The 27,112-nt window shown below is 42.7% G+C and overlaps 1 protein-coding gene across 1 annotated transcript in view; it reads right to left on the bottom strand.

Annotated features, from left to right (window-relative positions):
• Nucleotides 1-4,999, bottom strand: part of BASP1 (brain abundant membrane attached signal protein 1) — a 54,396-nt gene extending 49,397 nt beyond the window's left edge. Inside the window, exon 1 of the mRNA XM_060092752.1 lies at nucleotides 4,783-4,999. The gene's annotated coding sequence lies outside the window, so the exon portion shown is untranslated. The remainder of the gene's footprint in view (nucleotides 1-4,782) is intronic.
• Nucleotides 5,000-27,112: the final 22,113 nt, after the last annotated feature.

Raw genomic sequence — 27,112 nt, 5'->3', positions numbered from 1 at the left:
TTAGATGTCTGTCTTAATAGCAGCGGAGGAAATGGCACTTAACAAAAATCTTCCTTTGGCAGGCTGGGAACTTCTGTGGTTTTAAGACTACCCCTGTATTTTCTCAAAAGAACTTAAACGCCATCTCCTGAGTTACATAAGCAGCCATGGGAAATTCAGTGAGGGTGGCCATCCTAGCTTCATTCAATCCACTTTGGGGCAAATTCCCACACAGCATATCACAGAATTTCAAATATCTACATGAGGTTTGAAATATCCTATTTCTGACTGAATACACCAAAACCCTCAGGTCTTAATCAGAGTGGAACAAAAATACAGCTCAATATACAGAAATTAGTTACCGATGTCAATCACACTGATGACTGTGCTGAAAATGCAGACTGAGAGGTTAGGCCGGCCCCTAAGAGCTAGCCACTGTACTTATGCACTTTTCAGACATATGTGTGGTCCTTATTATAGCCTAAAATTAGGAATTATTACTCCAATTATACAATTGAATAAAGTGAAATGCAAAGAGGTTTGAAGTAATTTGGCCAAAGTGGCCGAGCCAGTGCCTAGAGATTTTTCAAACTGACTCTCTTTTCCACTAACTACATCCTAGGAAACCTCCCCATCAAGGGTATTTGCTCTTTAAAAAAACATTCTGGCTATTCACAACCTCAGTTATTTCCTGATACTAATCCACCAGAATTTAGCTGTAAAGTTCACACTGCATTGTATTATCCAAAGTCTTAAGAGGCAGAATAAATGCAAAGGATTCAGTGAGTTGAGAAAACTGGATAAAATGACAGATTCCGCACCCATTCCCCCCACCCGCAGAACTTCAACCCACATACATGCTCGGTTTTCCCTCAGCAGTTACCTGGTTTCCAGTTTACCAGCTAAAACAATCATTAAGATGTTAATCTTTTGATAAACAGGGTGTAAAATGAGTAGGTAAAAACTACCTATTAGAAAGATAAAGACCTAAGCAAATCAGAGCATTGCTCTCAACAGAAGCAGACACCAAAGGCAATTGCTTTTGACAAACAATAGTTAGCACGCCTTTTCTGAATATTTTTCAAAACAAAATTTTACAAACGATAACAAAAATAAGGCAGAGCAACTTTATTATAAATCTTTTATTTAGTAAGCATTGTTTATTACAGCTTTTAAAGGGCTTTATGTGAATATTTAAGCCCGTAAATGAACATGTTAATTTCAGATGCTCAATGCAACCCATTTGTTTCAGGAGTACATGGGTAAAAAGTGGAAATGAGCATCTCAGTAGACCAGTTAGGTTCTCCCATCTATATACATACTGAGAAAAAAAGAAAATTGATTACTTTCCGAAGACCATTATGAAGCACTGTAAAATGATATTCTACACCAACTAGTTTAGTTTCATATCATTTATAAAATTTTATTTCGTAACATGAGTATATATGTATAAATTGTGTATGTGTATATACACGGCACCTTACTTGCTTTAAAAATGGTTTTGGATTTTGCCATTTTTTACAAAACTACAGTGACTATTACAGACATCCATTGTACAGTGACTGAATCTCCTCCAAACCTAAGTTTTTCATACTCCACTCATCTTGACCACGGAGTGAAAATGGTTTAAAATTGTTGTTAATGTGAATTTTTTTAAAAAAAGACAAAAATTAAAGAGACAGAATATGTCACATCTTAGATTATAATATGGTTTGGTCTAGTAAATCCAGGAAGATTTAAAGATGCCTCCAAAGAGAGGGAACCAAAGCCCATAGGGCTCTTCCATTCAAATTAGGGTGTTCAAATTAGATATTCAAATTAGGGTGGTCTGTGGGGAGAAAAGATCCTCCTGTGCCCACATAATCAGAGCGTGAGCACCACTTAAGGAGAGATGCGCCACTGGCACCACTGATAATACTGTGTAGTCATTGTTGGCGCATTTTGTCAAAAGGCCCAACTCCCTTTCTCTACCTGTTAAAGCTTGCCAAAAAACTAGCTGGATAAAAGAAAAAGGTAACGGATCATTTATAATTCAATTTAAGAATTATCTTTCTCAAAAACCTAAGATTCATTGAATTGGGGATATATTGGTATATATTTGCCATTGCATGTGGTCTATATTGACTCATCTCAAAAACATAACCTAAAGGAAAAGAAAAACAACAAACAACAAACAAAAAAACCCTACATCTAGCCCTCTAAACCATAAAAAAAAAAAAAACCACTCAATACTACGGAGTAGAGAGGGTAGCAGGCAGGCACCCTACCAAATAAAGGTCCTGATACAGTAAACTTGATCAATATCAAGTTTTATTAAAAGGAACAAAAGGGATGATTTCCATTTTCCTGCCACGTGTTGTCTTACCAGGGTGTACCGAGAATACTTAAGCATAAAATTCTCTCAAGCATAACGTACCATTGCGAAAATATTATTAATATTTAGCTCCTTTTTATACACACAGTAAGTCTTTTAGTTGGTAGAACAAACTAGCCCCAAAAGAGGCCATAATCTGGTTACTGCATCACTGGAAAAAAATCAGTCATCAACCATCAAATGTGTGTGTGTGTGTGTGTGTGTGTGTGTGTGAGAGAGAGAGAGAGAGAGAGAGAGAGAGAGGGAGGGAGAGAGAGAGGATGGCTCATGGCTTGTTAGACACCGGAAAAAAAAAAGAACTTAATCAACCATCTTCACCCCAGCAGCCCCAGCTGCCTTCTTCCTCTCCTATCAGTGGATTTCCAACTCCATGGGGTTCGTCTTTGGGATTCCTAATGAAACAATGAGGTACTAGGAATCAAGAGAAAACAGACAGCGTTAGGATCCTGACAAGGTAACCCTTTTTCTCAGCTCTGGGTTTTGTAGGCCATCTTGTTCGTCTAAACGCCAAAATGTCTTAATTTTTCCCAAGGAGTGACACTAGGGGCAATACCCACTGTCATTTCTGAGACCAAGGTCCCTTAATCAAATGGCCAGCAGCAAAAATCTGTCAGACAGACGGTTAATTGATGCACATTAAGACAGCCACCATCACTGCAGCGCAATACGTTACAGGAAAGAGAACAATGCACAGCACGAGAAAGGAAAACAGCAGTGTTCATTTACAAAAATATTTAATCCCCAGTTTGCCCTCATCGTCAAGGCTAATCTTATTTTTCATCAATTGAAATCGCTAAGAAAGCAAGAGATGAGATAGCCTGGAAAAGAAGAAATACGCATACAAGGGGGAAAAAAACACTGTCATCTGTATCCAGCGGTTTCACGCAACATTTAGGGCAAACGCCTTTGTTCCTGGGCTTGGGAAGGGAGTGGGGGGGTGGGTGATGAAAAGATCAGATAGGGCTGCCTGGGCCCTCCACTCCCTGTTCTCCGGCGCATGCGCCAGGCCAAGACAAAGGAATAGGTAATTACAGTCCCGATTCATTCATTTTGTCCGCAGTACTGAGGATCTGCTGGCCCCGGCTGTAATCCCTGGGAGGTTGATCCACACCCCTATAGCAAGAAGACCACCTCTAGACTAGTGTTTGATTTTTAACCCGCCACAGATGTGCTAGTGGCCTCGCGGCAGACCGAGGTGTGGTGTCAATCCTGGTAAAGGTACAAAAAATGCACCCATGTGCGCTGTGCTAATTTAAGCAGAGTGAAAATTACAGGCAAAGACTGTTCACGGAGTCCGTTTCAAGGCGGACATGTCTCCGAGGAAGCAGATCAGGAGGCCAGCCAAGCATTCGATGAATATTCATGAAAGAATGCGGTTTGTAGCCACGCTTTTTGTGTGTGCGCGCGGACCCAGGGATTCTGCAATTTTTATTCTTGGGGTGGGGGGTGGGGGTAGGCGAGGGCGATTGGGCGAGGAGGGCGAACAAGGGCCGGGAGTCGGCTTTCAGTGTTAGCGCTTTAAGCAAAACCTGCTAAACCCCAAACCTTCGCTCACAGCCGCGCTGGGCGGTCAGGGGCCGCGCGCTGTCAGGTTCAAGCTCACACCCTCCCGGCCGGGCCCGCGACAGGAGGCGCTCAGCGCATTCTCCGAACCGAATACTCGAAAACATAAAATGCTCAGATGTAGCCCACGGGTTCATGGGAAGGCAGTTCAGCCACGACCGAGGCCGGGTCTCTGATCTGCTCAGCTGTGCTTCTGGAGGCACGTTGTCGTGTGAACCTCGCATTTTCTTGGCCACCCGAAACCAAGATTCAGGACTCCCACGGGCCAAGGAAACCCATCTGCTGAACCAAGAAGCCGCCTCCTCCCTTCGGATCACACCAGATTCCCCGTATTCCTTCTCCCCTCCCTCCCCCCCCGCCCCACCGCACCCCACCCTCCATCTTCTGCTGCTGCGCCCCTCGCACCAAGCGCTTTCTTCCCGGCTCTGGACGGGGCCAGTGGCAGATACTCTCCCCTCGGCCTCACAAAACCGTCTCTTCGGGACGCAATTCATTTAAGGGGTTTCACATTCGGCAATTTCCTCCTTAACTAGCAGCCTCCCTCCCACCGCCCACCTCCAACTCCGTCTATCAGGCTCACCAACCCCCCATCCTCCCCGCCCTGCGAGCGGTCGAAACCACCCACCTCGGGGCCCCCCATCACCCCAGATGCCCGAAGCGCGACAGAGGCCTCACGGAGGGGGACCGCGCGACCCGCGCCGTCTAGTGGGGCCCGCACCACTCCCTCCCCGCCCCGGGCTGCGGCGCCGAGAGAGAACAAAGGGCCTCGGGGGTGGGGCGGGGGCAGAGGGGGGAACGGAGGCCCCCGGGTGGCCGGCACCCCGGGTCCGCGGCGGCAGCTGGGCCACCGGGGCGCGCCTCCTTACCGGATCTGGGTGCCTGTGCCGCCCCTGGGTGAGCGCGGTGCCGCGGAGGGGCCCGGGTCGCTGGCGTCGTCCGGCCGGGTGCCTGGCCGCTGGCGGTGGCTCTCTCCCCGGCTCGACGGCGGAGCCCGGAGCGAGGAGCGAGTTGGAGCGCTGCCGCCGCCGCCGTCGCCGCTGCCGCTACTGCTGCCGCCGCCGCCGCTGCAGCCTCTGCATTTCTCGCGCTCGCGCTCCCCCTCCCCTTCCTGCCCAGCGCCCTCCCCCGGCGCGTCCGCCCGCCCAGCCTCCCTCCTCCCGCTCACCCCGCCCACCTCTCTCCCCTCCCTTCGCCTCCATCCCGGTGCCCCTCCCGCCTCCCCTGAGCTCCCCGCCACGCCGGGGCCCCGCCCGTCTCCCTTCAAATCCCCTCCATCCCGGTTACCCCCACCTCCCTTCTCCTCTAAACGGCTGGTCCCCTCCTTTCCCCCTCCCCTGCCCTCCATCCCTGTGCCCCTCCTGCCTCTCTACATCATATCTGAACGCCGGTTTCCCACTCCTCCCCACATCCCTCCCCTCCTCTCCCGTCCCAAGCCCCCCACCTCTGTCGCCTCCCCTTCCCCGCGGCGCCGGAGATGTCCGTGGGCACTACTCTCTCTTTTTCTCAGTCTCTCTCTCTCTCTCACTTTCTTTCTCTCTCTCTGTTTGGAACGGTTGGATAAGAAGTGCTCGGGCTCTCGCTCAGGCTCCAGGGGCTGCTTCGAGGTGGTGAATGACGCCCCCTGCCACCTGCTACCCTTCTCAGCATCCCAACCCGGCCGCTCGCGACGTCCGGCTGAGATTCTGATCCCCGGGCAGGCAGTGAGGTCGGGGGTGACCTGGTGGCTGCCCTCAGCCCATCAGGACAGATGCCCGCGCGGTTGACAGTGACCTCCAACTGCAGGCGCGTCTGGGCGGCGCCCCGGCGGACCGAGTGCGCTCGGCGGGCGGCTGGCGCGCACGCTGGGCTGAGCCGGGAAGGCTGCAGCTTTGGGCAAGCGCGGCGCTAAGGCTCAGCTGGCCGGGCGCGCGGCGTAGCCCCTGCGAGGATGCTCTCAGGACTTGGGAGAGGAAGGAGGGAAGACAAGAGCCCTAGGCAAGGAGCCGTCGGGTTTTTTTGATGCCTGTGCTTTAATGGAGGCACCGGTTCTCAGGAAGACTGAGTTAGCCGAGGCAACCTGCACAGTGCCGCTCAGAAACGCACAGGTCAAAACCGTAGCCAACTGCCGTGTGTCGGCATGGCCCGGGGGGCTGCCACTTGGTTTAACACAGGAATACAGAGTAACCACCAGGGTGGGAAGATATGCTCACCTTGCTTATCTGTTGGCAAGAAGCAAATACGACATCGTTTAGCACGGTAGCTCTTTCACTAGACAAAAGCCAATTTTTCCTTCCTGCAAAACCCATCTGAACGTTGGAACTTTCATTTGCGGCATTTGGGCGCCCTCTGGCTGTGTCTGAATTGCTTTCATGCTCGCCTACGTCGCAGCAAAGAAAAGAAAAAAGGATTGAGCTGCTGTTTCCCCTCCAGGATGGTTCTGCCCTCTTGACCTGGGCCTGGATTCCAGGATAGAAATATTTTCCAAAATCGGGGCGACAAAATGTAACCGTATTTAGGGAGGCAGACGCCAAAGGCAAGTGCATCCGCTTTCAACTGGGGTAAGTCCATTTTCGATGAACAGGGAGAAAACTTACCAGAATCTGATTACTATATTTAAATTCGGCGGGGTGGCAGTGTCAACCCCATACTAGGCTAGAAGTTTTGCAGTGGAACAAGGCTCCCCGACTGTGCAGTTATTTACAGTTTATCCAGGCCACACCAGATTAGACAAAGACATGCAAGCTGGATGTTCACACCTGAAAGCCAAAGTGGCAGGGGAATTTTGCTGTCTTTTTCATTTTTTCTTTTTTCTGTTTGCCATTTAAATGAAGTAACAAAGAAGTAAATATGGTACAAAAACAGGGAAGCAAATTACAACTAGGGTTTCCTCCAAAGCATTGCATTTATTTGAAGGTAAATGTTCAATAATTTAATATGTTAAATATACGTCCCTCTTTCCAGCACATTATCTATGAAGCTAGATGTAGGGTTTCTCAACCTCCTGGTTTGGGCAGATAATTTTCCAATGGGGATGGGGATGAACCTGTCCAGTGTACTGTAGGCTGTTCAGCATCACTGTTGGCCTCTATCCATCCACTAGTTACCAGTAACACACACACATATCACCACCACCAACAACAACACCAGCTGTGATGACAAAAATGTCTCCAGGCATTGTCAAATGTCCCCTGGAAGGTAAAAGTCACTCCAGGTTGAAAACTACTGGGCTATAATTTTTTTTTTTAACTGTCGTGAGCAAGTCTCTAAGTTTTTACCCTATTAAATTAAATGAGCACTTACAATTTTATGCTCAAAACCTGTACTGAGTGTACTTGTTAGTGTATCTGTGTAGTTATTCCGTTTAGCATTCAGTTTTTATCCCTGTGATCTTCCAGGCATGTAAACTCATCTCAAAATTAGTAAATATATGTTCCTATTGTGTTTGCTTGATAAGCCTCTGGACGTTATCTTCTTTCTATCTTCTCTTTTTTTTCAGTTTTTCAAAAAGAGACATAAAATTTAATGTCTTTGGTGCTACTGGCTAAATTTTCATGATGGAGAAACCAAGCCTTTTAAAGGTGTGATTAGAATATAGATCATAGGTTATCATAGAAACAGGAGGCAAAAGCTTACACCAGTGAGACTGCAGGTCTCCTCAATTTTGTCTTCCATCAGATTTATTTGTTTACTTAAAAGATTTTTAAAGGAATTCTTCTTTAATAAAATAATGTAGCTGGCTGATAGTGCTATTAACCTTAAGAATGGAAGCTTTTCCAGAATTTATAGACATACATCAAATGGTACCCAAAATGTTATATCCCAACACATTACTACATAAAATCCAATTTGATTAAGTTTTTAGTCCCCTTTGTAGTTGTTCATCTAACGTCTTACATTTTTAAGGCGCATTTTCTTGAAAGTTTTTTTTTTTTTTTTTAAACACACACTTAGGAAATTAATGAATAAGCATTTAAAGCTCTGGAGTTGAGAAAATTTTTAACATTAACTATCGTGGATGTCACTAGCTGTTTAGATTATAGACGAATGAACTTGGGAGTAGATGTTAAAGGTGCAATTTATAACAAATTTAATTTCCTTTCAACATTATACTCCTGAAAATAAAGACTGCTTTATTCTCCTAAAGGAATGAATAATTTTTTAATAAATAAAGCTAGACGTCCTGGGTTGTAAAATGAATTCCACTGTCATTTTCAATTGCCTACATATTTTGCTTCAGTGAGGCATAAGCTGCATTATGGAAATATTAATCCAAAAGATAAATGATTCGGTGACTACTGATTTTTGCTAAATGATTTGCTGTAGAATTGCTTGCAATGTAATGAACTCATTGCCACCTAAATTAGTAGGTTTACAAAAACCTCAATATGTGTTCAGCTTTTCAAATTGTATCTATTGTCAGTTGAGACATATATAATAGATTATTATATAGACCTCATCTCACCTCCAAACCTCACCCACATCTCCGCTCTCAGTACCTCTCATATCACCCACCAAGGCTAAGCATCTTCCCAGTTCCCCATCCTTTCCTCCTAAACAGTAAAAAGATAATTAAGATCCCAAATAAAACATGTAGACCAACATGGATGAAGCAAAGGCATGTTGACAGTATTGCCCTAGCCATCTTTGCTTGACATCTTTTTGACTAGCTCCTGTTCAAGGCCACTGCAGTAACGCAGACCCGCAGAGACCCATGTAGAGAATTTGATCAATTCAGCTCGACAGCTAAGTATTGGGTGAAGGACTAACTGCTATCATTTGTTCACAAGATCTCTTCTGCAAATTGCAAGCTAAAGGCCAGACAGCCAATATTACGTATGAAAGCAGATAGGTTTTCTTTCTTAAATATGTTAATAATTTTTAATCAAAAGAAAAAATTTAATTCTGTATATTTACCTCATTTTTCTCCTTTTCTACCCTACCCCTGGTGTTACAACCTCACCCTTCCCATAGCCAAGTGAAAGGACTTTGTTTCCATCAGTGGTTCTCAAGCAGGGGCTCTTCTGCGTCCCAGAGGACATGTGACAATATCTCCAGGCTTTGGGGGAAAAGACTGTAAGGGGAGACATGCTACTGGCATCTAATGGATAAAGATCAGTGTTGCTGCTAAACATCCTACAATGCACACAGAGCAGCCCCATAACAGGCAATTATCCATCACAAAATGTCCATAACGATGAGTTGAGAAACCTTGGTTTAAAACTTGCTTTTTCTGAAGAGCACATGCTGCCTGGGGAACCGCCTCTTGCTGTGGTTTCAGGGTATCAGTAGCAGGCAGCAGGTCTGGAGATGCAAAGATGTAACAGATTTTCCTTTTAGCAGGGGCTGCATTGTGCCCCGAGCCCTTCATTGCCACCTTCTTTGGCTAGAACATATATCTAGGCGGTGGCTTCCAGAGCAATGACAAAGGTTACCATCCGGGATTATGAATTCCACTCTGTTACTACACGCTAACTGGAAGAAAACAGCTTACCCAGTCCCCTATTTCACACTCCCCTTTATGTCCTGTAAGAGTCTAGTTGGAAACCTGAGCCAACGTGTGCTTACCACGAAGCACTGGACTTGAAATGCAAGGAGCAACCTGGCCTTGGTACCACACTGGGAACATTTTTGCCCAAGATAAAAGGTGGATAAAAAATAATCTTATCCTCCACCTGAATAGTTCTCATTCCCAACTCCTCCCTTTCATAGACCAGAATTTCCCCACCTATCCTTTCAAACCCAAAGCACTTTTTCTCCTCACCAGCATTTTCTATTAAGGAAATACATACAACTAGACATAGAAAACAAACTTATGGTTACCAAAGGGGAAAAGGGGGAAGGGATAAATTAGGAGGTTGGGATTAACAGATACACACTACTGTATATAAAACAGATAAACAACAAGGACCTACTGTATTGCACAGGGAACTATACTCAATATTTTGTAATAACCTATAAGGGAAAAGACTCTGAAAAAGAATATATATATATATGTATATATACATATGTGTGTGCATGTGTGTGTGTATGTGACTGAATCACTGTGCTGTATACTTGAAACTAACACAGTATTGTATATCAACTATACGTCAGTATAAATAAATACATACATACATACATAAATACATAATAAGGAAAATACATAAAACCAGTGATCAAAGGGTGTTTGCCTCGCTAACCAGGGAGGGCTTTTGTTCAGTCAGTACTTACCTGTTTCTACAGACACAGGGCAGGGGATTAGAACAGGGAGACCTTCGTCTTGGGAGAATGGTCCTTAATTCTTTGGCTTCCCTTCCCCCATAATCACCAGTTAAACCCTTCAAGTAACAAGTGACTTTCCAATGGCATATAGAATGTTGTAGAACACTTTTTCACATGGCTTCCTTTTTGAGTAAATGAGACTGCAGAGTTTCCAACGTTAAATAGTGTGAACCTTAAGTCTAGCCCCATTTCTTGTTACCACCTGCTTCTCACTCAGATCAGCCCCTACTGGTAATGAAAATATTTTTACTTTAACTCCAATGCAAGAAATGGTGCCCAAAATCAATTGGTAATTGCAAAAGCACGTTGCCAAACAGAATGCAGAGGATGCCCTTTTTGCTGTAAATTAATAAAGCAATGCTGCTTTGCCTACTTCTCAAGTGCAAATATTGTCAAATTCCAACATCTCCCTAACTCTGCTCTTTGGATAGACTCCCTAAGAGTCCTGAACAGATGCCCTAACCCTCTGGCTTCTCAAGCCCAGGAATCTCCTACTGAGTTAAGTTCAACTCAATGTCAGAAAGAATGATTTCTCCCCAAACAAACAAAAAAAAAAGTGAAATAGTGAGAAATGAGAGAGCCAGACTTAAAATGTAGTAAGGAAAGAGCTGGCATAAATAGTTGAGGATATCCAAAAACAAACCAACCAACCACGAAAACAGTTATTGTGTCAGTAGTTTTAAGGGCACCCAAAAGCCATCTGTGAAAATGAGTGCAGGGCCAGGGTGTTGGACACAACAAGAAAATCATGGTTCCCGTCTTAAAGCATCCGCGTTTCTGGAGGACATGGGACAAAAAAGAAAAGCAATCTCATTGTAGTAATTAAAATATTCATCTGATCAAAATCAAACACAAGGAAAGATGTCAAAAACAACTTCTTAGGTGCCTAAAGGAAGTTGCTGCCCAATATAGAGAGTATTATTATCCCTATATTAGGCTATAAATAAATATCAATACATGGGAAGCATCTGCAGGATTTTAGCCCAAACTGTTAATCGTAGCTGTCTCTGGGAATTGGTGTCATTTCAGAGGTGGGACGGAGGGTTGCTCAGCTTTCTAGTACTGTGTTCTGTGTTGAATGAATGTTTCTGCAATGAACGCTCGTTACTTTAGGAATCAGAATATATAATTTTGTACGTTGCTCAGGAGACCTAGGCTGAGAAATCACTACTTGGAAACTGCCTTCTCATTAGCTTTCCTGACACTCTGTCTTTTAACACCGTACTTCTGCTTCTTGCATCTCTCTGCTTCTTCACCTCTGAACGAGTGGCTCAGTTTGGATGAAGAATGTGGCCGCAGCCTTGGCACTCCCCTTTTGGCTGTGGGCCTGGGTCTCTGGGGTACCCTAATCCAGTGCACTTCTAATGCAGAAGACTGCCTCCCATCCCCAGCTTTTCAGGAGATTGCAGGAATGAGAAGGTTTTAGTCTACAGTCAGCCCCTGCTACTCCATCCTTGTATTGACTTAATTTTTGCATTGATGGACTCATAATCAACACAAAGTTCTGTTTTCTATGTAGCATTGCTTTTCATGTTTTCCCCAGTATATCAGTGAACTTCTAGTATACAGCATTGTTGCTGAATCAAAAATCACTTAAGCATTTTATCTTCTATTGAAGATCAATTATCTCCTTTCTTTTTTTTTTTACTCCTAATAATGCTGCGGTGACAGCTTTGAACACATAGTCCTCATCTTTTAAAATATTTCCTCAGTTTCAGCTTCTGGAAATGGAACCCATAAATCAATGCTATGCTGATTTTTCTGACCTTTGCCCTCCAATAAGATTAAACAAATTTGGTGCAACCAAAAGAATCTAAGAGAACCCGTCTCCCCAGAGATTCAATGCCAAAACTTTTTACAACTTTTCATAGGTGCCAAATGGTTTTAAGTTGCACATATCCATATTTAATTACTGACAAGATTAGACTCTGTTTTTCCAATGTTGATTCGCTGCTTGCATTTTGTTTGCTGTAACAGTCTCCTATGAAAATGTTACTATCAATTCTATGGATAAAAGTCTTCTAACTGTTCATCCTTTTAATCATTGTTCAATGGGAAAATTGATTCCATTTTTATACAGCCATTCTCTTTGACATCTGTTGAAATCCACTGGAGTATGACTAGGGGAGATTGTCCATCTCAGTGGTTGACAAGCTTGGCTTTTAGATGATAATGGTGTCAAATCCTAACTTTGCCTTCACTTGCTAGTTTTATGAGTTTGAACACAATCCTTCCTGTCTTTTCGCCTTAGTCTTTTCATCTGAAAAATGGGAAAATTACCAACTTCATTGGGTTGTTCTGAAAATCATATAAGAAAATGGATTTAAAGCCCTTAGCCAATTCATAAAACACACTCACAAAACGTGTCCTAAAGAAGCTAATTTTACACCACCAACAACAGGACCATTAAGGAAGGGATAAAATAACAAGAGTTAAGTACTGAATCAGGGAGGATGGGAGAGCTCAGATAGCTATAACGGAAAACCTGAAGTATGTCGCTATGTTTCCATAAAGAATTTAGCTCTAAGCTTCCTGGCAACCAAGAGAAAACAATCAAAATGTTATAGGCTATAAATTTTTCTAAAAAGGGAAAACACTTCAAGTGTGTCATAAGGGACAACTCTTCCTAGCCATCAACTTTGAGAAGAATGTATCACTATATCCCTTTCTGTAAAAGATGCTGAATTTCACAAAGGACAACTTTTCAATAATGACTTTTACTGGAGATACGGCAATTTTCTCTTAAGGCCATTTATTATATCCACCTGCAAACCGCAGAAACTATCTCAGTATAATTCTGCTAAAGCATTTTTATGAAAAGAGTAAAAATCATGTGGTCCAGACCAGCAACTCTGTGTTGGAGCACATAGACGGATTCTCCATGTGGCTGGAGGGTACAGGAAGGAAGCGGGGAGCCTCTGCTTGGACTGGGCAGAACATCCATTGTGGGAGCAAGTTCTACTCAAGATACGCGTCCACCCTCACCCCCAGGCTCTGATGCCACCTCTCTCCTTGAGGCTCAGGCAGAAGTTTTCAACCTGGGACTCCAGACACCCCAGGGACTTAGGGGTGGCCAACAGGAAACTCTTCACCCCTCTCCCTTAGCTTCTTCTTACTAAATGCTTACTAGATATTTTCATGTGAAGTTTAAGCAAACACTGCAGCGCAAAAAATTGACTTCTCAAGTATTGTTTTGGCAGAAAAATAATAAGAAAATATCTATATTTTAAGGTTTTCTTTTTCTTCTTTTCAGCTTAAGCCCCTAGCTTGTATCTTGGCACAGGTAGAGGGTTCCCCGATGTCTGCCGGAAGGGGTGCCGTGGGAGTCTGGCAATGGACACCCCACATCTTGTTGCCAGCTGCTTAAAATCTGCTCAAGGGCGTGCAAATTGCTCCAGAGGCTGAAAGCCTGAGGATGGAAGAGGCGACCTGGGCCGGGAAGACTTTTGAGGGCAGCTGTTTCCTGCCAACCAGCTGGATGGCCTCAAAGATGCCATAAGTGGCTCCTGGGGAATGTTGGGAGCAGATCCAGGCTGGAGGGTGATGGCCCTGATGTCCTGCTGTGCAGAACGCCCCTCCGGGTGGGGCTTGCTACAGACCCCAGCTGAGGGCAGAGAAGCAGAGGGCACAAGCCTTTCTCTGATGGCTGAAAGGAACAGGGTTGGCCTAAAGGACACGTGTAATTACTGATACAAAATACCACCCACTGCATAAATTTATATTTTATACTCTGTTTCTTAAAGTTGGTATTAACTGATCATCTCAAAGGGGTTAATACTTTTTTAAAGAGAAATTACAAACTGAAGTTAAACCTAGAATCCCTGCCTTCAAAAATACACAATCTAATAGAGAAGCTTATCATCTAGAAAGGGCCAGGTAGTAAATACTTTAGGTTTTGCAAGCCATGAGATTTCTGTCTGCCACTGGGACTCTGCCATTTCACAGCAAAGCAGCCACATAGACCATAAAGACAAATGGACATGGCTGTGTCCCAATAAAATTTTATTGACAAAACACATTGACAATGCAGGGGACACGGGTTCGAGCCCTGGGCCAGGAAGACCCCACATGCCACAGAGCAACTAAGCCCCTGCGCTACAACTACTGAGCCTGCGCTCTAGAGCCCACGAGCCACAACTACTGAGCCTGCACGCCTAGAGCCCGTGCTCTGCAACAAGAGAAGCCACCGCAATGAGAAGCCCACACACCGCAACGAAGAGTAGCCCCCGCTCGCTGCAACTAAAGAAAGCCCGCGCACAGCAACGAAGTCCCAATGCAGCCAAACATTAAATAAATACATTTATTTTTTAAAAAAAGACGTGTAAGCCATTTATTGGAAAAAAAAATTGGCAGCTCAGCTTTGACACAAGAGCTGCAGCTTGCCCACCCCTGCTCTAGATCATTAGTAATTTCCTCCTGCTAAAATCACCAGTCACTGTATTTTCTTTTCACTGAGATAAACTCTATACATTCTTTTAAGTCTCCATGTCCATTCAGGTGTTTTTTTCATCCACTCAAAACATTTATGACTGCCTGAGTGACCTATAAAGTGATGAAAATTTGCATTTAATCCTGATTTTCATTAAAAGGGGGTTACACTCCCTTCTAGGGTTCATTTTATCTTAATCTCATTAATTTCACATTTATTGCTCCCATAATTGAAATATAGCTTGAAATATTTGTCAGTCTAGTCTGGAATTATCTCCTTGTAAAGAAGCAAAATGGAAGAAAAGAAAGCAAATGAAGCCAGCCAAATAGAAGAAAAGATAATACCTCTAGGGAAATAAAATAATAGGCATAATAAATACCAGACAGTGCAGGACATTTTTCTGAAAGGAACATTTTTAATATACAATATAATGCTTTTCTTTTGAGATATAGGATATCAGATGAACACTGGTTAAATAAATAGATGCAGATCCCTTTCCATTCATCTTAGATTTATTCCTGGAGATTGTAGTTTATCATTTTGCATCTGAATTGAATTCTTACCCTATCATTAAAAGTTGAGAACTGCTCAAAGGTTTAAGTGTAGTTCAGATCTAAAATGCAGTTAAAACAACAATGTTTTGACGATCTGTCTTTTAAAATCACATGGTTTCCTTTAGAGCTGAAGGAAACCATGTGACCCAGGGATGCACAGCCAACACTGCCTTCCACATCCAGGTGGGCATCGCTAATCAATCAATATCAGTCAATCACAGCATTCTTTTCCTGGCCAAAAAATTCGTTGTAATACTATACCCAAGATGCCACTGTCAATTAGATCATACCCAAGGCTGATATGTAATTGTCACCTGCAATGTATTCCAGTCCCTCATTTTACAAATTGGGAAGCCATAAGGTTAAAGCATCTTCCCGAGTGCTAAGCATGATTCTCATCAATTTAATGCCTTTTCTACTTCTATTTTCCATATATCAGATTACCCAGAGACCAGGGTCGGGTGGGAGTCGCCATTCTTAAAATATGAATTCATATGCAAACTAAACACTTATCAAGCAACTACTAAATGCCAGGAACTCTGCCAAGAGTGCTGAGAATTCAGCAATAAACAAGGCGGGTGAGGTTCTTGTGGGCACAAGAGATAAAAACAAAATTTTGAGAAGTTTTATTGTGATAGGAAGCAGAGAAATGCAGCATTAGCTAGAGAGAACTTGCAGTTCGGGAAAGGATTTTTTTTTATGGCAGTTTTGGGGGCATGTGTATGTTGAAGGAAATGTAGAAGAAGGAGGAAATCTGAGAAAGTAGGAGAACAAGGGGCTGATTACAGATGTAAAGTCCTTGAGTCCTTGGGAGGGCAAGAAGTATTTGGATCCAGAGAATAAACAAGGGATGAGCTGACCTTTACAGCAACAGGGATATTTTGCTCACATACAGCAGGAAGAATCGTAGAGAAGATGGGCACACATGCCGGTAGGATATCAGGTTATGAAAGGGGGTCACATTTCCAAATTTTAACTTATATACGCAAGTCTTTGTGCTTCAAAACATAAGCTCCAGGAGGGTGGAGATTCTTGTTCATTTCGTTCACTGTCATAAGCTGAATATCTAGGACATCACTTGGTACACATTAGGAGGTTAAAAAATACTTATTGAAGGAAAAGTACTGCAGAGCGCTTGTTTTGCCAACTCTGGTTTTCCAAATGACCACAAGGTGGCAGGCTCGTACCAAGAAAACACGGTCACCGGGTTAGCTAATTGCTATGGTGTGATAAATGCTAAACCCAGAGAAATGGCGACTTTTTAATGAACATTCAAATAAACTAGAAAAAAATTTCTAGTATTGGGATGTGTATGAACTTATTTGTCTTGAAATGCACTCACTTGACAGATAAGACTTTATGTAACCATGAGAAAGGAAATAAAATGGAAAGATTGGCTAGGTATCCAAGTGTTTAAGATATGCTTCTGATGATGTGAAATTATTTCCTTTTAAAATCATTTCCCTTTAAAACAAAAATAAATAAATAAAATAAAATTATTTCCATTTAAAACAATAACACTTAACTGCCTCAGCTATTTCTCAAATATGGCAAGTTTCAGAGTCACATGATGAATGTAAAACACTACAGAATCTCCAGAGTGAAACAGGATCCTCTTTGAGACCACCTAAGCTGTCTGAAATCGAGATTTTAGAATCTGAATTTAATCTGTAGAAATAACATTAGATTGGCCCTTTTGTAAAGAACTCTCTTGGTGTTATTCCTCATAGATAATATCTTAATATTTTCTTTTTCTTTCCCAACTACCTCCTAGAATAATAACATACAGGGGAAATTTACTTCTTTCTGTTTTTAAAAAAGTAGCATACAGGGTTTGATTCTAACATTTCTGCATTATTAAGCCCTCAATATTGTGTTTTTGTTTTGTTTTGCTGGTTTTGTTTTGTCTATGGTAGGGTGTATTCCTCAAAATACGTGCTGCTCTTCCTGATGGAGGATTGGACTTCCCTACCCACTGATAGCAGGCATGGCCACGTGATTTGAGATGTGTCTCCATGAAATAGAATAAAACCTCCCTGACACATAGAGGTCAGGAGTGATCACGTGACTCGCTTTGGCCATTGAATGGAGGGGAGAAGTGACATGTATCGCTTCTGAATAGAAGTTTTAAGAACGAGCTCATGGTTTACCATCTCTCCTCTCTCATCACCTGAGACTACCAACACCCACCCAGATGCTGCTCTAACCTCTGTGTCCCTAGTGATGCAGCCCCACAATGGACATGTCATGTGAATAAAAAATAAGCGAGTGTTGTCATAATCCTCTGAGATCTGAGGGCTCTTTTCTACTGCAGCATAACTTAATCTAAATTGACTGATACAATATCTTATATGGTGGTTGTAAGAATAAGTGAACAAATACCTATAAAATGGTTAGCCTCAAGTGTGGTGTATATTAAGCAATGAATAAATGTTAAGTTATTAGTATCATTGATCATTTCCATTCATCCACTTTACTTACCATATTCATGATAAAAACATACTTAGGCTTTATCTAATTTGAATTAGAAAGTGTTAGCATCATAGAGAGGTTTAAAATGAGATTTAGAGTCTAATAAAGAGACTAAGACATCTTTTACATGGAGAGCGATGGGAAGTATGGTTAAGTGCCATCCATGGGATGCACATACTCAAGAGTCATTTCTTGAACAGCTAGTGTTCATTTCCTTGATGCAGCTATTCTGCCTTTACAGCCTGTTATTCGGAAGGTGCACATTTCTTTGACTGTTAAGTGCATTCGATGAAACCAAATTACTTCACCTGAGATACTCTGATGTTAAAATTCCATTCCATTAAATAATTTTGTGCTCTTCACTTTGTTCCCGGCATCAAGGAAGGGGAAGTACATACTCCCCTACTGGTCCTAGTGCACAGTAACAAAGCCATGTCTGTTTGGTGCCAAATTAAAATTATTTTTACATCCCCTTGATGTTTCTGCAAGAAAACATTCTAATGTCTCAAAAAATACAAATTTACTTTCCAGTTGGTGACAATTTAGTGTTCTCAATACAGCTTTTAATGCGCGCCAGCTAACAGCCAGCTTGCTGAGTCATGTAGATTCCGACCTGCAGTTCCTGCTGATTCTTTCAGCCCAGATAAAGCATCACCAATTCCACCCCGTCACACAGTTCATAACAATAATTCTTCAGCTGGTCCCTTTAATGAAAAAGAAAGTGATTTAAACTGTAATTCTTTTCCAGAAGTATTGGAAAGCCAGCTTACCTTATAGAACCTTCAAAGAGCCACAACTTCAAGGTGGGAGATACCCAAAGGCAGACGGGAAGTGCAGGGGGTTGGTTGACAGTCTCTGCGTAGAACAAATACAGCCCCAGCTTCCCTCCCAACCATTCAACAGAGGCAACCACCTCCAAGCTCCCTGCCCCCAGCCTGGACTGGAAACTTGCTCTAGAGAAACTGACTCCGAGAAGCACCAGCCTAGTGGTTACTGATGAGCACAGAAAAAGGATGAGGCAACAGGCCTGAAAGTGGGGGAATTAACTGAGAGTCGGCCCAATGATAGTAGAGTACCCAGCCCATTTCCCACAACCTGATGCCAGAAACATGTTACCTGTCTTTTCCTGCAGCCATAAAATACCCTTCAGTAGATTGGAGTCTTCTCTATAGAAATGGCTCCCTAATGAAAAGGCCAATTGGCCCTCTAGCCAAAATTTTAGTTTGACACCATTGTGAAGCCCACTTGCCCACAGCTCTGCCCACACGGAGAGCCGTAAATTGCTTTCAAGTCTCTTAGTCTAAATTACAAAAGGACAACCAAGGATTACCAGGTATTTAAGAAAATTTGTAACATGACTTAGAGGAGAGTGATAGGAAGGACTTTGAGGGAAATAGAAATGATGCAGGAAACAGATGTGTGTGAGCGTGTGTATGTGTGTGAGTGCACGTGTGTGTGTGCGTGCGTGTGTGTATACCATCAGAGCTGTTTTTGTTTGTTTGTTTGTTTGTTCTTGGCCATGCTGCACGACTTGCAGGATCTTTGTTCCCAGACCAGGGATTGAACCCAGGTGCCCCGCAGTGAAAGTGACCTAACCACTGGACTGCCAGGGAATTCCCCCATCAGAGCTATTAGAGAACAGAGTTTGTTCATAAAATAAGAACAGGAAGATATGAAACAAGCATCAAAGAGCAAGAGAGATTTCCTGAGAATTTTAAAAAAATTATAGCCAAGATATAAATTTTAATAGAAGGTTAAAATATAATATGGAGCAAATTCTAGAAAGTAAAACAAAAATATTAAGCAATAGAAACTAGGAAAGAAAAGGAAGATAGGTATGGAACAAGAGGTCCAACATTTCTGAAATTCCAGAAAAAGAACAGAAAGGAAGAAATTGTCGAAGAGTTTATAGAAAAATTTTCCCCAGAACTGAGGATCACAAGTCTCCAAATAAAAAAGGCACACTGAGTGCCAAGCACAATGTATGAAAATATCACAACAAAGCAGACTATCTTGAAATTCCCCAATGATAAAGAGAAGATGCCAGAGCCTTTCAGAGAGGATAGAAACAAATGGAATCAGGAATAAGAATGGAAACACCAGAAGTGAGAGATAAAAGTTTTTAAATTCTAAAGGAAAATTGTTCTCAGTCTAGGATTTTATACCCAGCCAATCTATGCACCAAAAGTAAGAGTGGAGTAGACATTTGCAGACTTTTAAGGACCCCATCAGAATTAGGACCAACACCAAGGAGAAGTGAGACATGGAATAAAAAAAGGAGGATGTTCAACATAGGAGAGCATCAAAGGGAAGTCCCAGTAGAAAAACAGTGCCACCAATTCAGTCAACAGCTTGTCCAGATTGGATCAATTGAATTAAAATCTAGAGGAGGAAGTTCTCCCAGCAAAACCTGAACTGAAAGATTATATGATGCATTTGAGAATTTGGAAAATAATACTGACAGACACTTTTTAGTTCTATGAGAGCATTTGGAAATAAAATGTAATGACAGTTTCAGAGACAACAAAATTTGGAAAAAGAAATGAGCTCATATACTCTACTTGACTCCGTTATATAGTCATAACTATGTAAATACTGACTAATAATTTAACAACAAATTGTGATTTATTAGGAAAATGCAAGGTTGAAAAGGGGGAGGAAAAGATGGGGAGAAGAATACCCTATGTTTATATTCCTTAGAAGAAATTCAATAGATAGCCTATAAGTGACAATTCAAGACCTAGAGAAAGGGCAATGATACAGGAAGGAATTTGCCAGGAGAACCAAACAAGACTTGAAAGGGAATTCCTGTAAGGAACATGAAAAGAAAGATGAGTGAGTAGAAAAATGGTGTTTTTCATTATAAACTTTTTCTTACTTGTGACATCATAAATTATGTGCACATATTACCTTGATTATTTTAAGTTAACTAAAAAAAAAAAAGATAAAACACAGGCTCATCATCAAGGAATTATCAATCCAGTTGGGGAGATAAGACAGAAGCATGTAGAACTAGAATAATAATAATAAAAGTCCTCAATAACAGTTAAGGACAATAATAGAAGATAACTCAGCAGGGAGTTTGACTAATTCCCCAAAGGTTATTTCCAGAGTCAGAGAGAGGAGTGCTTGCTGCAGCCTTGAGGTTGTAAGGAAAGACTTTGTGGAGAGGTGAGATCCGGCCCAAGTTTTCTTGTAAAAGTATTGTCTGCTTGAACATGGGGAGGGTGGTCCAACGACTTTAGAGGCAAAAATGAGGGATACTTGAAGGGGACAGAGAGCAATCCACTTAGACAAGTCTAACTGTGTACATCTAGTATGGCCCCAGCTGTCTGACCAGCTGAGCAGGAAAAGCCAGAGGAGACCAGGTTTGGGGGGGTCTTGGAAGTGGGGCTAAACAGTTTGGACTTTATGTGTAGACAGTGGTCCCCAAAGAGATGCACATTCACCCTGAAAGTACACAAAATGAGAGGCAACAAGAGCATATGGGGTCTTCTCTTTTGTCAGCATTAAATATAGCAATGGACACCGATGTCTTCACTCAGCCTGTGTGTCAGATGGCCAATGAGTGCGGAGGTTTATCCCAAAGTGGAGTGGGGTGACCAAGGGGGCTCCTCTTTGTTTCTTCACTTCCTATTTATTGTCATGTTTTTCAGTGCAGACAGTTCATGTTTTAGCTTAATTAACCCTCAGAAAAACGATCAAGTGGCTTAAATAGATTCCCAGAAAGAAATGGCATACTGAACATAAAGCCAACACAGACAAGCAACAGGAAAATGTCAGGGCAGATATATCTCTACTTCAGCATGACGTAAAAGCAACGGTAATCAAATCACCTCTGATAATACTATGGACAAAATGTTTTAAGGCACCAGGAAGATGCACTGTCATGAGGATTTGCACCCACTATTATTAAAGAAGAACCTCGTCCTAAAATTAAGCCGTGCCTGGAGGTGACAGCTAATGACGGGATTGAGCAACATGATTAGCAAGACATCTAGAAACACTTTCTATTTCTACATAGATTTATCTTTTAAAGCCTCCTGTTGTTGTGTGCTTTATCATGTACCTAAGCTTAGTATAATTGTATTTGCGTATTATTTATATGACTTGTGAATTTCTTTTCTCCACGGATTGTATGCAGGATCAAAAGAGCTTTGAGTCCGCTACTGTAGATGACGGGAATTTTATAAGGTCTGGGGACCGCAGAAGGCTGTGCTCAGAATTCTGCTGGAGGGAAAAGACTTAGTCCTGTGGGGATGGGTTCCATGAATATTTACAGTAGCACAGTCATGTAACCATAATGAGCTAAGTGAGATTAATCTATTAGCCCTTGAATTGCAATGATGGAATAAATTGGAGGAATACTGCAAAGGACCAAGAAAAGAGTTCTGGCTGGTTGAATAAGGGAGGGCATTTGTCATGACACTGCCTGGTAAAAACAACCATCAACAGCATAAAGCACAATAATACTACTAACTTTATGACTCTCATTCCTTGTTTGTCCCTAGGCAAGTGTATTCTGCTTAAAACTTTATTTTCAGTTGTACACAGGGTTATGTACCTAGGGGCACTCTCTTTTATTTTTTTAATTTATTTTATTGAAGTATAGTTGATTTACAATGTTGTGTTAATTTCTGCCATACAGCAAAGTGATTCAGTTATACATATATGTACATTCTTTTTCATATTCTTTTCCATTATGGTTTATCACAGGATATTGAATATAGTTCCCTGTGCTATACAGTAGGATCTTGCTGTTTATCCATCCTATATATAATATAATCCTGCTAATCCCAAACTCCCAGTCCATCCCTCTCCCACCCCCTCCCCCTTGGCAACTACAAGTCTGTTCTGTATGTCTGTAAGAGATCTTTCTTGATGCTCTTAGTCTAAAGGAATAATTTAAGGTTATGAACACTCAGTCCTTCCCCGTTTTTAAGGTGCTTTCACACTAATTGGATGTTTGAGGTATAAAGACATGAATAGTTAAGATTTCTGTGGCACTCAGCATGCCTCTGCTGGTGTTCTAAGAACTTTACACAGGATTAAATGTGTAACTTAATCCTCACCCAAATCCCTATAAATTGGTACCCATTTCTTACCCATCATCATACCCATTTCCCAGATGAGGAAATCGAGACCCAGAGAAGATAGATAACTTGCCCACCATCAACTGGTAAAGCTGCATCCCAGCCCAGCAAGTCTAGCTCCAGACCACACTAAACTGCTACAAGAATGTAATCAGTGTAATTGCTCACAAATACCTTCACAGGACGTGTACTTCCTTTTGAGCTGTCAAACCATTCAACTCTATAAGTTTCCCAGACTTTTGCTCCAAAATTTGCGAATCAGAAAATAAACCAATTTATTTTCTGTTGACTGATAGAGAGAAACTGAAGCCTCCTCCAACCCTAGACACAGCTCATAAGTTGACACATAAAAAGTAATGATTAGAATACACAAAGGACTGAGATCAGTGACATTAAAGGTGCAGTAAAATGTCGACAGTTGGAAAATAGCATTAAATATGGGAATAGTGAATGACTAGCACTATATAGGAAATGTGTTGAACATAGTCTTAGAATATTGGAGACTACATTAGTTTTCTGCGGCTACCTTAACAAGTGACCACAAATTTGGTGGCTTAAAACAACAGAAAGGTATTCTCTCCCAGTTCTAGAGGCCAGAAGTCCAAAATCAAGGTGCTGGCAGGGCCACACGCCCTCGGCAGGCTCTGGGGGAGAATCCTTTCCTTGCCTCTTCCAGCTTCTGGGAGCTGCCAGCATTCCCTGGCCTGTGGCTGCATCCCAGTCTCTGCTCCCATCTCCGTATCACCTTTTCTGTGTGTCTCTCCCACGTGTGTCTTTGATGAGGACACTTGTCACTGGATATAGAACCCACTGAGCTAATCCAAGATGATCTTCCATCTGAAGATCCTTAACTTAATTAGACCTGCAAAGTCCCTTTTCCCAAACAAGGTAACAGTCACATGTTCCAGGGATTAGGACGTGAACATTTCTCTTTTTTGGGGGGTGGGGAAAGGGGCATCTTTAAGTTCACAACAGAGCCACCAACAAAATCAACAAACTGAGTTAAACCGTTGAAATATACAACTAATTCAAAGGTTGGCAACATAAGACAAGGCAAATGGAAGGATACACAATCAATAAAAATATGAGGAGTATGCAATGCACAGACACTCAAAATGGACAGAATAGGAAAATGCCTACATTGTGTAAATGTTCAATGTCAATTGAACATTAGGACACTGTGGCCCATTTGGAACAATACTTATGAAAAGGGAACTAAATTTGGAAAAAACAATAACTAACAATTAAATATTTGTAAAATAATGGCTTTAAAGAAAGGATAAAAAGATTGAGCATCAATAAGAGAAAGCTTAGGGGGCTTCCCTGGTGGCGCAGTGGTAGAGAGTCCACCTGCCGATGCAGGGGACACGGGTTCGTTTCCCGGTCTGGGAAGATCCCACATGTGGCGGAGTGGCTGGGCCCGTGAGCCATGGCCGCTGAGCCTGCGCGTCCGGAGCCTGTGCTCCGCAATGGGAGAGGCCACAACAGTGAGAGGCCCGCGTACCGCAAAAAGAAAAAAAAAAAAAAAAAAAGAGAGAAAGCTTAGACTATAAAATAACTGATACAAGCCCAGGGGGAGAAGGCTCTCAAGACAGTCCTCTGCTGTTGCCTTTTCTTCGGCTCACAGGGGTATTAGTAGGTAAAGGCTGTATCTCAGGGGGTTGGGGTTAGGAGTGAGGCTAGGTGTCAGGAGACCTCAGCCCAGGCACCCACCACCTTGAGGTGTTCCGTGTTCAAGGCTCCAATGCTGGGCAGTGGTGCATACGGAGTAGTCCCAGCCCCTCCAAGAGCATTTTAGTGAATCTATGCTTGTCCTTTGCCTCTTCCAGGTGAATTAGTGACTTCATAATATGGGGAAATTCAACTACGTGAGTTTAGGCCCACTCTGGCTCTAAATTGCTGATTCTAAGGGTCTGTGGATTTCCTTTTTGAGAGCGAACATTCCTGAGGGTAGGATTTCCATGTATGAGGATGCTTTGGCCCTCAAAGCATGAGCACAGCCTATCTGTCTGGGATGCTTCTGCACTAACCTGGAAGGATTAACCAGGCAGTGTCTTTGGGTCCTGGGGTCCCCAAGGTCCTCAGAAGCCTGAACTTCTCATGTGCCCTTCACAGCAACCAGAGCCCAGCAGGGAACAAGTTCTGTAGCCCTAGACGGCAAACTCTGTCCCTCACAGTTCATCTCTCCTTACACAGCAGTGGGTCCTGAGTCCAATTTCAAAGAAATCAGGTAGTGGAGGTGCTCTCCAAATCATGCCAGGGAGGGTCAAAGTTCAGGAGCAAAGTTCCCACACCGTCCCCCAAAGCCAGTTCACAGACAGCTGCCAGTTCAGGACAAACTTTTCCCTGTTCCATGGTGAAATGAAAGACAAGGAAGGGCAAGGTGTGTGTGTGTGTGTGTGTGTGTGTCTATGCATACACATACATACATGTATAACATATATAGAAAACACAATTTCCACCAGAAGAAATGTCCTATAATTATGTCTTCTCTTTCGTATATAATTGTTCTCTCTTTTACGAATTAATGTGGGTATTAGTTGTTTAATTATTACTTTTAATGCCATTCATTGGGGAAAACTTTTTTAATTAGCAGTCTTTTTTTTAAATTCCCATTAAAACTTTCTTTTATTTTTGGCTTGTGTGTAAAATCTCAAAGTCTGGGAATCTCTGTGATAGCTTTAGAGAAGACTTGAGAAAGCCCACCCCCAGATCTGTTTCCCATACAAGACAGTCCTTGCTTGAATCCCTTGCCTTTGCAGCCGTGCAGTCTCCTGGAAGCTAGAGCCAGGAAGGGAGGCCAGGGCCTTCACCTCCTCCCCAATTATGGACCAGAAAGAGAGGGAGCCGGCAGGGCAGCTGCAGATCCGGGTCTTAGCCGGATAAAATCGGGGTAAAGTCACAGGCAGAATATCTTCATGCAAAGCAGCAAGGAAGTAGCCCTTATCTGGGGACCTGCCATTTCCTCCCCACGCACTTGTTACAAGCCCTCTGGAAGAAAATAGAGGTCAGACCCTGGCTGTGTGAATTCATATCCTTATCAGGCTGTTAAAATTGTTTAGTCACGATAATCTCAGTTTTAAAGCTTCACTATAGCCATATTTTCAGCATTTTAGTTTTCGAGGCTCCTGTATCACGTTACCAACCACAGTTCAAAAAGTCCTCATGGTCATTTCCTTCTGTGCCCATTTCATTGCATCTCCCTTCCTTCTCCCTTCTCTCTTGGAACAAGCAAGAGGGGACGTGCAGAGAATTTCATGTGAGCAGTCAGAGGATTATACGTATACACAATCTGGTCATGCGTTGAAATGAACTTTCGTTGGAAAAAAAAGAAGAAACGAAATACGGACCCACTTTAGAAAACAATGAGTTTGTTAAAATGCATTCTTCTATTTCTGTCAGGTAATCAACCATGAGAACCCTATTATAAAAGTATCCACTGGGGAGCACTGCAGTCAAAGCAGACCAGAATGAACTCTAAACCTTTCATCAACTTGGATAAACCCAAGTCATTTCACTAATATTGTCAAAAGCATATTATTTTCACAAAATGAGAGGCCACCTTTTTCACATTTTGTTGAAGGGGAAAAAAATCCATTTTCTGGCAGCAGAAGCTAAAAAGTCGCTCACTCTGGGCATCCAGAATTGACTCTGTACTAAGGTTAATATACATGAAGCTGCATGAGAATGTGAACCAAGACGGTCAGGTCAGAGGTAACAGCGGGTCTTGTAATTGTCGCACTGCACTGGCTCTGCTGAAAACGTCCTCCCCGCTCTCCTCTCCCCACCCCCTCATCCCCCCTGCTGATACACAGAGACAAGAAAATTTAGGGGACTCAGAGAAGCTTTAAAATAAGATTTAGGAGTAGAAGGCATTTAATTTCATAATGCAGCTGACATCACCAGCTGCCTCCAGCTGAGTGAGGGACTAATCTCGAGGGGGATGTGGTCCCTTTGCCTCAGAAGGTCAAGAGGGGGTCCTCTGTGGCTGCAGGAAGTGGAGCCGAGGAAAATGAAGTGGAGTGCAAGAGGCCGGAAGCACGTATTCTGACCCATTTCTTAAAAACATTTGACTTTTTCATTTAACTAACTCCATTTTCTAAAGGATTTGATTTATTTGTTAAACTAAAATTAAATTTATTGGACGGAGAGCAGGAGAACACCTGAGGCTCGGGGCTAGTGGAGGCACGATGGAACCCTGGGAAAAAGCTACAGCAAAGGCACCATCAAGGTACGTACAGCACAACTCAAGTCCCTACAGCTCAGTCGCTGGGCTTCCTGCCTGCCCTCTAAAGTGCCCTCAGACGCCTTACCCACGCAGAGAAGTTACCAGTGCCTCAATCACCCGGACAAAGGGAAGATTTAGGTTTAACTCGGTCAGCGTTGCAGGTCGAATTGTGTCCCCCTG

Source organism: Mesoplodon densirostris, chromosome 3 (genome assembly GCF_025265405.1).
Source record: "Mesoplodon densirostris isolate mMesDen1 chromosome 3, mMesDen1 primary haplotype, whole genome shotgun sequence".
NCBI classification, from domain to species: Eukaryota; Metazoa; Chordata; class Mammalia; order Artiodactyla; family Ziphiidae; genus Mesoplodon; species Mesoplodon densirostris.
This window is presented reverse-complemented; position numbering and strand designations above follow the sequence as displayed.